This window comes from Rhinolophus sinicus, linkage group LG02, assembly GCF_036562045.2.
Source record: "Rhinolophus sinicus isolate RSC01 linkage group LG02, ASM3656204v1, whole genome shotgun sequence".
NCBI classification, from domain to species: domain Eukaryota; kingdom Metazoa; phylum Chordata; class Mammalia; order Chiroptera; family Rhinolophidae; genus Rhinolophus; species Rhinolophus sinicus.
The window spans coordinates 159,758,452-159,770,545 of NC_133752.1; the positions used below are offsets into that span (position 1 = coordinate 159,758,452).

Here is a 12,094-nt window from a genome sequence, read left to right on the forward strand (position 1 = left end):
TCCTATGAGAAAACTGGGAATAAAGCAAGTCACTAAAAATCCAAAGTATGGGAAGTTGTGAGTAACAAGTTGTGAAATGCAAAAATCAAATTAATTTGTGAAGCAGAGGGGAAACAAAGGAAGTGAATGGCTGCAGGAGGCTATAAATCTACTATAAATCTAAGAGTGCATGCGGATTTCACATAAAAATTTCATAAAGACCTCACTATGGTTAAGAAAATACTTGTGTCACTTTTTTCATTTGAAAGTATTCTAGGGCGGCCGGTTGGCTCAGTTGGTTAGAGCACAGTGCTCATAAGACCAACGCTGCCGATTCTAATTCCCACATGGGCCAGTGAGTTGTGCCATCCACAACTAGATTGAAAACAACTTGACTTGGAGCTGATGGGTCCTGGAAAAACACACTATTCCCAAATAAAAAAATAAAAATAAAAACAAATAAGTAAAAGTATTCTATAGCCATATAATGCAAAGAATGTACTTTAACTGAAAACTTGTCAACCCAGCAGCTTCCTTTATTTATAAGTCAGCCTTACTACAAAAATTACAAAACCAAAAATCACCTAAAATCATACCTTTGAGGAATAATCAACACTAGTATCTTAAATACACATGCATGAGTATATATATCCATGAACAGAAAGAACTCTATGAAAATGGACCCATTATATTATGGCTGGCAATGGCCAGGCCTTCTATAGGCAAAATGAAATAGTAAGAAACAGAACATGAAAGGAAAAACTGCCATATCAAGAATTGTTTTATATACAAGTGTGACCGTTATTTTACCAAAGAAACTGGAACATTATTAGAGTGAAAGATAGTGCTATAAATAGCCAAAATAATAGGCATAAAAAAAGACTGTCTTGAGACAACCCGAAGATCTGTACCTAGACAATATCTCGCAGGTTTCAATAAATGTTTGTTGAATGGATAAACATTATCTGTAATTGCTGAACACCAAATTAAAGAGAAGTCCTTATTTAAACTTATAGATGGGAAAAAGTCCTGCTTCATCCTTCTTCACATCTATGCCAGCTATGGACATTATGTAATTTCACCTAAGCATTTTAGTACCTCAAAAATGCAAGACTTCTTTAAAAACTCATATATATACATATACACAGACATATACACTTATGTATGAATAACACTCTTCTCATACCTGAAAAAAAACAAAAACAAACCTGCTTTGGCATTTTTAATTGGACCTTTCCCTATGGCTTTATAAGTTCCACCTCTAATGTGTTCCACAAGCCAAAGTTTATTTAGAGCGTGTCTACAGATGTGGTTAAATTGAGGAATGCCAGCATTTTTCATTTGAAAACTCATTCGTATTGGAAAAAGCTATAGATATTTCTATTAAAAAAACAACAACAAAACCACAAACACCAACACCTCATTGTAAAAGCCACTTTTCAGTAATTCTAAAAGTATTATGATTCATTGAACCTATTCTAGCTCTGGCTTTTTGTATCATGTCATAGAAGAAATAAGGCTAATAGTCCTTGAAATAGGCTTTCAAGAATAGATTCTACATTGTACATTAATTATAAGACAACTCTAGTTCATTATTTATAATACAACTCTATAAATAATGATAGCTTAACATGTGAGAATTCACTCTATGTCAAGAACTATGCTGAATGCTCTAAACACATTCTCACATTTAACCATCACGACAAATTCATGAAGTCAAGCAGTCTTCCCTAAGTGGCGGCACCATGGCTAGCAGGGCTGGAAGTCCTATCATCACAGTTATGTTGGTTCTGCACACTTGCCATATAGTTAGAAAAGAGACGAGACGAAACGGATTCAGTGTGTTGCTTCCTCAAACAGCAAAACCATCGGTGTCCCTAGTCCCAGGAGGTGATATGGAGGTGGAGAAGACAAGGCTGCTAAGGAGCCGACTACCGCCATTGTATAGCCTGCAGCTACACCCCAAAGGGAAGGGAGGAGGTGGTCAGGTTCTGTGCTCAACTGAAACCAGGAAGACAGACAAGAAAAAAGCCGTGTGGCTATCTCTCCAGTCTGTTTATCAACTTTTGTTCTAGGAGGACTTGCAGTGCGTCCTGCCAGGGTGTGGGTCACACTGAGACTGACTGCAGCCTATGAGAAGAGAGAAGGGGACCATGGTAAAGCTGTTCACCTAGACCTCTATTCTCCTGCTTTTCATGTATCCAGCTACAAAATGTATTCAGAAGCACTGGCCAATCTATCAAATTGTACTTTCTCTTAGATAATACCGGGTCTGAGTGACTAGACTGTGCTCCCAGCAGGATGATCAGGCCTTTTGGAGGGCAGGTGACAATCGGGCTTTCCGTGTGAAGCCAGCTAAGTATGTACCAGATGGCATCACCAGTGACAGCCCCACGAAGAACAGGGTAGTGGGAAATAAAATGCTGTTTTTCCTGATTGATTAATCCAGGTATAGCGTGGGGTGCTGGTAATCCCATGCATCCCATCCTGACACTAGAGAGTTTACACTACAGTTGACCCGTAAACAAGCAGGGGTTAGGGGCAGTGACCTCCCAGCCCCCGCGTTCAGTCAAAAACCTGAGCATAACTTTCGACTCTCTAAAAACGTAACGACTTGTTGATGGAAAGCCTTACTAATAACATAAAACAACACATACTTTGTATGTTCTATTGTATACATACTATATTCTTACAACAAAGTTAGAGAAATGGTAAGAAAATCATGAACAGGAGAAAATACATTTACAGTACTATGTATTTATTGAAAACCTAAAATCCATGTATAAGTGGACCCTCACAGTTCAGAGCCATGTTGTTCACGGGTCAACTGTGGTTTGTTGTGTTTCCAGACGTGTCAAGACAAATTTCAGACCATCTTTTCTAGTTGTGTTATTCCCTAAAGTGGGAATTAAAGATCATAGAGTACACATGAAGAAGTCAGTTATCCTCGCTTGGCGGTCTGCCTAACAACTCATTTTAGAGCCCTTTAGGTACCCACATCAAGGAAACATGACCCATTAGAGGGGTGGTGGTCTCAAACATCTAGACATCTCTGACAACTGCCTCAAGTACACGATTAATGTTTACCAGGAAAGTATAAGCTATATGCAGTATTCTGTCAGAACACAAACTGTATTAGGAGTTTAAGTATCACTTATTAAAAGAGTGAGCCAATTCTGTGTTTCCTAAGAGGAAAAACATTCCTTGAGTAAAACCGATCAGCTCCTATAAAAGACACTGAAACGCCTCTGAAGAGAAATCTGATAAAAGTGTTATTCCCTGTTAGTTACCCGTTATTACAGACCACATCCCAGGGTTTACTCTGGTGGTCCCAGGTTCTGTTGAGAGGGTTGCAAGAACCTCAACAGCGCCTTTTCTTCCAAGAAAAGACTCAAGTTACTAAAATCTGCAATGAAATAGGGACGTTAATACCAAGCTTACATTAAAAAAAGAGAATATTATGAACTGTATGCCAACATATTCAATAATTTGGATAAAAAGGGCAAACCCCCTGTGATACTGGTAAGAAATATATACAGGAGGTCCTCCAATAACATCGTTTCATTATACCATTGATAAGGTGTCTTAGAAACTTAACGTTGTTTATACCAATTAACCTATGATAAAATCAGTTTCATTACAGTCATTTAAGTTGCAGCACCCTATCGACGTTAAGTTTGGACTTACCATATTTGATCTTCATCCCCGTTTCTGGCACAGAGCTTCTAAAACCCTTGTATTTTCCTAAGTGATGAGAGTAATAAAGGTGTCTTCATTTAATCAATCTTGATCACATAATAAAACCTCCAGAAAAACCCAAAAGGACAGGGTTCAGAGCTTTAGGATTAAACACATGGACATCTGAGGAGAATGGCTTGCTGGAAGAGGGCATGGAAGTCCCTTCCCACATACCTTACCCTATGCATCTCTTCCATCGGGCTGTCGATTCTATCCTTAGCAATAAACCAGTAATCTACTAAGTAAAATGTTTCTGAGTTCTGTGAGCTGCTCTAGCAAATTAATCAAATCCAAGGACGGGGTTTTGAAAACCATCATCCATAGCCAGTTGACAGGAAGTACAGGTAATAACCTGAACTTGTGACTAGCATCTGAAGTCCGAGGAGCGGGTTGTGGGACCTTCAATCTGCAGTTGGTATGTCAAAAGCACAAATAACAACATGGTCGTGTCACAGGCATCTACAGTGTGTGTGTGGTGGGCAACCTTGTGGGACTCAGCCCTTAACCTACGAAATCTGTCCCCAAATAATTGCTTGTTATTGGTGTGAGGGTAAACCTCTTTTCCCCGTACACACACATTGGAATTGGGTATAGAACCCCAAAAGACACCCCCAAAGACATACTGACCAAAACTGACTCAAGAAGATATAGGAAATCTAAATAGACCTATAAAAAGATTGCATTAACAAAAACTACCCAAAAAGAAATGGTTAGGCCCAGACGGCATTCTGGAGAATCATACCAAAAATTTAAAGATTTAAAACCAATTCTACAAACTCCTCAAAAACAGAAAAGAAGAGGGAATACTTCCCAACTCAATTCCGAGGCCAATATTACTGTAACACCAAAACCGGAAAAGAAATCACAATAAAACTACAGATCAACTTGTTATGAATATAGATGTAAAAATCCTCAACAAAATACTAGCAACCAAATAAAAATTGTATGCCATGACCAAGTGGGATGTATTTCAGCAATGCAAAATTGGTCCAACATTTTTAAAAAAAAGTCAATGTTATAGAACATATCAACAGACTAAAGGGCAAAACTCACATGATCATCTCAGCCAGTGAAGTCAAGATGTAATGTGACCGAAATTAAATGTATCTTAAAATCCGGTACCTTTCATGATAAAAACATTCAAACTAGAAAAAGGAAACTTCAACTGGATAAAAAGGCATCTATAAAAAAACACACAAAACACCCCACAGCTTACATCATACTTAATGGTGAGACTGAATGCTTTCCCTCTAAGATTAGGAAAAAGACAAGGATGTCTGTTCTTGCCACTTCTATTCACACTATACTAGAAGTTCTAGCTATGGCAGTTAGGCAAAAAAGAAAAAAGAAAAGACATCCAGACTGGAAATGAAGAAGTAAAACTATCTCTACTTGGAGATGACATCATCTTGTATATAAAAAAATTGTAAAGAATCCACTAAAAAACTAATTGAACTAACAAACTAATTTGGCTAAGTTGCCTAATACAAAGCTCAATATACAAAAACCAAATGTATTTCTCTAAAACATTTAATCTAGAAAAAAAATTTCATTTATAGTAACATCAATAAAAACTGAATAAATTTAACAAAAGTGTAAATTTTTTACTGTGAATACTACTACAAAACATTGCTAAAAGAAATTGAAGAGCTGAAAAACTGGGGGGAAGAAAACCCATCCATGGATTGGAAATTTAGTTACTACTGTTAAGGTAGCAATATTCCCCAAATTGATCTAAAGATTCAGTGTAATCCTTACCAAAATCTCATATTTTTTTGCATAAATTGAGAACCAGATCCTAAAATTCATTTTGAAAAAGAGTAAAATTAGAGGACTCATACTTCCCAATTTTAAAACTGACTAGTAGTTAAAAGAAAAACAGGCCAAAGGTGAGATCACTTGTCCCCAAGAGAGCAAACCAAGAATTAACTGCATTTTCAGCCCCTCCTAGGAGTAAAATTTAAGCTGGAATTTCCTGATCAAAGTTAGTGAGGTAATTTGCCTGATAAGACCACTGCCACCCTCCCCCCAGTTTGCTATAAAATCCTTCCATTTTGCACTTCTTTAATTTTTCATTTATAGCTGACATATAACACTATTATATTAATTTGGCATAACTTCTTGGAGCACCTCTCTATTTACTAAACGGGATGCTACCTGATTCATGAATCGTTCAATAAATCCAATTAGATCTTCAAATTTACTGTTTAATTTTACTTTTTAATACTATAAAACTACAGTAAACAATACCATGTGGTATTGATACAGGATAGACCTTTATCAATGTGATAGAAAACGAAACAAACCCTCACATTTATGGTCACTAGTAAGGAATCAGAATCCAGAAAATATAAATAACTCTTACAACTCAACAATAAAGACAACTCAAATTTAAAGTCTATAAAGGTTTTTAATAGACATTTTCCAAAATAGATATACAAATAGCAAATATGCACATGAAAGATATTTCACATCATTAATTCTCAGGGAAATGCAATCAAAACCACAGTGAGATACCACTTCAGTCACATCACTTTGACAGCTATAATAAAAAAGACAAGTGTTGGTATGGATGTGGACAAAACAGAACTCATGCATTGCTGCTGGAATATAAATGGCTCACCTACTCTGAGTAACAGTCTGATAGTTTCTTAAAGGTCAAATATCATGATAGAACAGTTCCGCTCCTAGGTATGTATACAAGAGAACTGAAAATGTATGTTCATACAAACACTTGTACCTGAATATTCACAGCACCAAAAAGTAGAAACAATACAAATGTGTGCTAACTTATGAAAGGATAAAACAAAACGTGGCATCTCTGCACAATACCTGTATTACTTGACAATAAAAAGGGGTGATGTACATATATACTTCAACATGGATGAACCTTGAAAACATTGTGCTAGGTGAGAGGAGAGCAACAAAAGACCATACACATGACTTCATCTACACAAAATATTCAGAATACACACATCTGGAAGAGACAGAAACTACATTAATAGTTGCCTGTGGATGGGTGGGTTGGGAGATAATGGGGAGTGACTGCACATGAGTACGGAGATTCGTTTTGAGGCAGGTTAGTTAGTATTGAATCAGGCAGTTAGAAATTCCTTGGTAGACTGAGCAAACACAGAACACTGAATAACTTACCCGTACCAGGGCAACTGTACCAGGGCAACCACACCAGAGCAAAAACATCATCAGTCATGCTCTGGGGCAACTAGATTTTATAAAGGTCTCCCCCAGGCTGAGCAGTACAGCAAGTCTTAGAAGCACTATCCATAAGCACAAACATTCCAGCATCCCCCTCCCAGGTAGAAATAAAGGTATATAAACACAAGCTTTTTGCCTTAGCTAATGGGCATCCAGCTTCAGGTACCCCTGCCCGTTCTGGAGCTGTAAGTCTTTGCTTGCTATAAAAAACTGTCTCCCTGTAACTCTTTGCCTCTCCTTGGTCCGTGTATCCATTTTTTGGCTCCACAAGACTATGAACCCGGCATACACTAAGGAATATCCTACATCATTTTGAGGGCCAAGAAAATATTCTAAAATTGTGATGGCTGCACAAATATACCTATATGTAAATATACTTAAAACCATTGTACATTGTAAATGGGTGAATTGAATTACATGAATATGGTATATGAATTACATCTCTTAAGCTGGTTTAAAAACACCAAACGAAAATCAAAAAACCAAACAGCATTTCCCTGTTATTAGCAGTCATGACTCACTGAGAGCCAATGAAATTTATTTATAGACTTTTGATAGAGCAACCAGAAAAAAGGCATGCAAGTTAAAACTGATTAGATAAATGAACAAAAGGCCCATGTAATAAATCTGACAGGCTCAGTGACCAAGGTAACTGTCACAGGATGATGTCATCATAAATTCCTAACTGAGCAGGTCAAGGTGGGTAGTCACGCCCCAGGCCTATGACTTCCTTAACAAAAGGTTTATCTTTGCCTTAAGCAAGCTTTGTCCATGATTGTTCTTGTGCATCTAGGTTAACAAATCTTTGAAATCCCAGAGTAATCTTTTCCAGACCCCTGGGAGGTGTAACCACCCTCAAGGGAGCACATGATCTTGTTGCCCGTATTCCATCCCTACTTACTGTAAATGTGAACTATCCTGTACCCACCAATATAAAAGAAGTATGTGTCTCTCCATTTTACTTTTTATCCAATCAGTGATTTTCCTGCCTTGCTTTCTCCAGCTTCCATAATCTAACACCAATGGATTTCATGTAATCCTCCTTACTTTCCCTCTTTTGATTCCAAATGCAGAAGAACTGGAAAATTGCCATTCTCCAGAGCATTTTCTCAGTCCATTGTTGAGACCTTGCTTCCAAGCATCTCCTCAATTTGGCTCAAATAAATTCTAATAAACTCATAAAAATTTTAATAGGTTTGGATGTTTTCATGTCAACAGATAATATACCTAGAGATACTAGGACCACCCAATGAAGGGAGGTGTGCCTGAGAATGAAGTCAAATGCTAAAATCAGAGCTCAAAGATAGTGTCTCACGTCTTTCAGACTTTCTTTCAGATGCTGGATCCAGCTAAAGCTGGACCCAGTCAAGCTACATGAACTTTTGAATTATATGAGGAAATAAATTCTTTGGGCCTTAAAAAATAATGATCTGCTTATGATTTCCACTTCTTAAAACTTAGGTGGACAATGTAAGTTTTTATTACAGTTTGCAATTTTAACCACAAGTTAATTTACAAATTAAGTCTTGTAATTTATCTTGAGAGAATCTTAGTGATTGTCATTAAATCTCTGCAATTATTGTAACTGAGCAAATGTCTCACTTGAGACATTTCCTTCAACAGGCCTGCCTCCAACATTGCTCTTCAATTTACAAGCAACACTTAGGATATTAAGAATACACATACTACATAGCTGCCTCCCAACAAAGCATTTAGAATTCTTCAAGGTCCACAAGAGTCTTTCTTTACAAAGCTTATTACAAATTAAATTTTAAGTTGCATTTCTATAAACATGGTTGGTAAATTGCTGCCTCTTTATCTCATACTTTGTCTATTTTGCAGAGTATGCCTCCAGTGGGAGGATGGAGGTGAGTGGAGAAGACCTGGCTAGAAAAAAAATCTTCTTGAAATTCACCTTTATAACACTTTTAAACAATAAGCTAGATTAATTCTCTAAACATTTATGCTCCAATTGTGTCCAAGACCTTGATAACCTAAACGGAAGAGAGCTTCTAGCGCATCACAGAAGTAATATGGAAAAGCAAAGCTTTGAGGAAAATTTGCCCTGGGTAGAGAATTAAATGGTGGCATTCTTGATTTCAAATAAGACTGCAGGTAAAAACTAGAGTCGTGTCTGGTATTTCCTTACAAAAACAGAACCTACAACAGGATCTACAGGAAAGTTTAATCAATACAAAATTGGTAAGTTGATTTAGAGCACTAATTAGCACACTGAATTTCGTGTAAGACATAGTGTTGTCTTAGGCTATAAAATATATTTCCTGTAATATGACAATAGTCAAAATTTATTGAGCACTTACTATGTGCCAGGAGCTGTTCCAAACGTGCTATATTACTACGACAATCCTATGAGGTAGGTACTACTGTTATCTCCTTTTTACAGACGAGGTAACTAAGGCAGAGAGGTTAAGTATTTCCCCAAGTTTGTATAGACAGTAAGTGATAGAGCCAAGATCTGAAGATCAGCAGTCTGATTGCACAGACCATGCTCTTAATCATTACATAAAGTTTCCTAACACTTAGTGTTTATAAGATGGTAGCCCTGGAGATGATCACTTTGGCGTTACAGGTTGGTATCACAGGAATGGTTCTTCCAGAGTTGTGCTGTGCTGCCTCCCCCCAACACCATGTGCCAGAAATACTAAAATAAAAACAATCAAACAAGAAACAGAGCATGTAGAGAATAATCTTAAGTAGACCTCTGCCTTGGTAACTTGGACCCCAGTTACATCGCCATGAAAAATCTCCTCTTCTGAATCTTGCAAAGATGAACTAGAATACTCCATGCTAAACCAGTCACATTATGTCTCCCTAAACTGTCATCAAATCCATTGTGTCCTATAGTTTAATTTTTAATCAATGCTGATTCACTTAATAATTTTGTTCCATAATAGATAAATTGGAGTAGGCTACTTAGAGAGGTGACAGACATACTTACCTTTAAATAAGAAGTTACTCTTTCATTATTGTATATGTTCCCTTTCCCTCCAAACACGTCAGTGTCCCTCCAATGTTTACTTCTTTGGTCCTAAGGACAGCAAGGAATATTGAAACATTATGTAATAATTATTTAACATAAAGTTTATGTCACTTTTATTTATATTAAATTTATAATAAAAGTACATGCTAATCTGTTTACTTGGTATGGCAATGCTGTGCAAAACTGTTACTTCTGGTTGCACCAAAAACATACTAAGTTTACTGAATTCTTAAGTGTGCAAAGTAACAAAAATAGAAACTAGATCTGGCCTAAAATACCATTCATTTTTCAACTTAGAATTCCAATTAATGTGACCTCCTCCAGATCCACTATTGTTCTTTCATCCTAAACAAAAATATTTTACTTTGGCAATTTTGTTAAGATTAGTAAGTGAATCCAACTATACAGGAAAAAAAAGTAACATTCGTGCATGTTAACGCTGAATAAAACTGAAAAGATTTACAGCTAACACATTAAGCAGAAAATCCGCAAACAAGCTATGCGACCTGCCCATTAAAACGCACCCCAAGCTCATACAATATCCCCTGCTGTTCTCTTTATTTTGAAGACAGGCACTGAAAAGTATTGCAAATAAATTGGCTTCACTGATTCTCCAAAAGCTTGCAGCTGAACTCAGGACCCTAAGGACACGTATTTAGGGAATCTGCGTCCCTCAAGAACACCTAAAACCGGTACGCATTTGTGCATTTAAAAACGCCTCTAGGAACGAACTATTGCTGAGGAACAGAAAACGTCTCTGGTACCAAGGCGTTCGCGGGCCACTTAAGAGATGCAAGCCGAGTATTTGTTTCGGGGAGGAACAGCATAATGGGGGCGGGGAGGAAGGGAACGCTTGACAAACACTAAATGCAAAACAAAGATTTTTTTTTCTTCACGCCAGCGACAGGAAATAATTAAAAACAGAAGCTACTTTTACACCCAACCGCCTAACCAAGCGACCCGTAGTTTAACAAAATGTGTCCTCGCTGACGCCACCCGCGACCTCCACAGTAAGGTAAGGCAATTTAAGGAAAACACCCGGTGAGGCGGCGCCCTCGGGCTCCAGCTCGGCGTCCGGGGCTGGCCGGAGCCAGTCCTCGCAGCGCGAGCAAGGCAGCGCACGGGACAGGCCAGCCGATCTCCGGGTGGCGGCCTGCGGGACGCGCGAGCGCGCGGGGATCCAGGCCCGGAGCCGCCCCAGCGCCCGCAGCCCGCGCGACTCCGTCCCCGCCTCAGAACAAAAGCGCTCGTCGGGCGCGCGCCCTGCCCCTGCCCGCGGGCACCTGGATTGCCCGCACCCACCACTCCGCCGGAGACCCGAGGAGGCGAATGAGGACAGCGGGGTATCCAGTCCTACACTTACCCACAGGCGCGAAACCCGGGCGGGGTAAGAGAGGAGGACCAGCCGGCCTCCCGGGCCCCAGAGTTTAAGTCAACTCCGGTCCGCCTTCAGGGGCGGGTCCAGCTGCGAGACCCGGGCTCCCGGAACAGCTGGGCCCCGCCCCAGCGGCCGCTCCGAGGCCTGCGCTGCCGCGGTCCTAGTGCGGGCCGGATAAGTAGTCGCTGCAGCCAGGCTCGCCCCCCAGTGGATCATGCCGTTGTTTGCAAAACACCTTCACTAAACCAATGGAGAAAACTTCTCGAGCAGTGAGTGATTCTCTGCCTTTAACTTGCATCGGGATAGGCCAGCCGAGCTCCGGGTGGCGCCCTGCGGGACGCGCGAGCGCGCGTGGCTTGTTAAAAAGGGATTGAAAAGCACCACCGCCTGCCTGCAAAATTATCGATTCAATAGATCCAAATTCAGTAGGGAGAACGTCCATTCAGCAGAGGAACCTTCTCAAAAAAAATAGGCCTTTTTTACAAGAGGGTTTTCATAGGAGGAAGTAACAAGAGAATCCTGTACGAGTGATTAAGAATGAGAAAAAAGAGAGATGTTTGGTTCTTGCCATAGGGAGGGCAGGATATTCCTTTGCCCTTGAGGTTCAGTTCTTGGCTCTGCCATTCACTAGACATACAACCTTGGGAAAATTACTTAACCTGTGTCTAGAGCATTAATTATGACTGATAGTTACGTCAGTCACAAAGTGACAATCATGCCAGAGCATCACGTGAAAGGTGTACCCAGCGAACGCCCTAACCAGATAACTAAAAGCAGGGTGG

The 12,094-nt window shown here is 39.4% G+C and overlaps 1 protein-coding gene across 2 annotated transcripts in view; it reads right to left on the reverse strand.

Moving 5' to 3' along the window:
* The window catches only part of RESF1 (retroelement silencing factor 1), a 28,179-nt gene extending 16,290 nt beyond the window's left edge, over positions 1–11,889 (reverse strand). The window contains exons 1-3 of one of the 2 annotated variants that reach the window (XM_019736816.2): positions 11,298–11,889; positions 9,893–9,982; positions 3,667–3,723 (exon numbers count right to left, since the gene is read on the reverse strand). The gene's annotated coding sequence lies outside the window, so the exon portion shown is untranslated. The remainder of the gene's footprint in view (positions 1–3,666; positions 3,724–9,892; positions 9,983–11,297) is intronic. The other variant, XM_019736808.2, reaches the window with a different exon arrangement.
* Between the last annotated feature and the right edge of the window lie 205 nt (positions 11,890–12,094).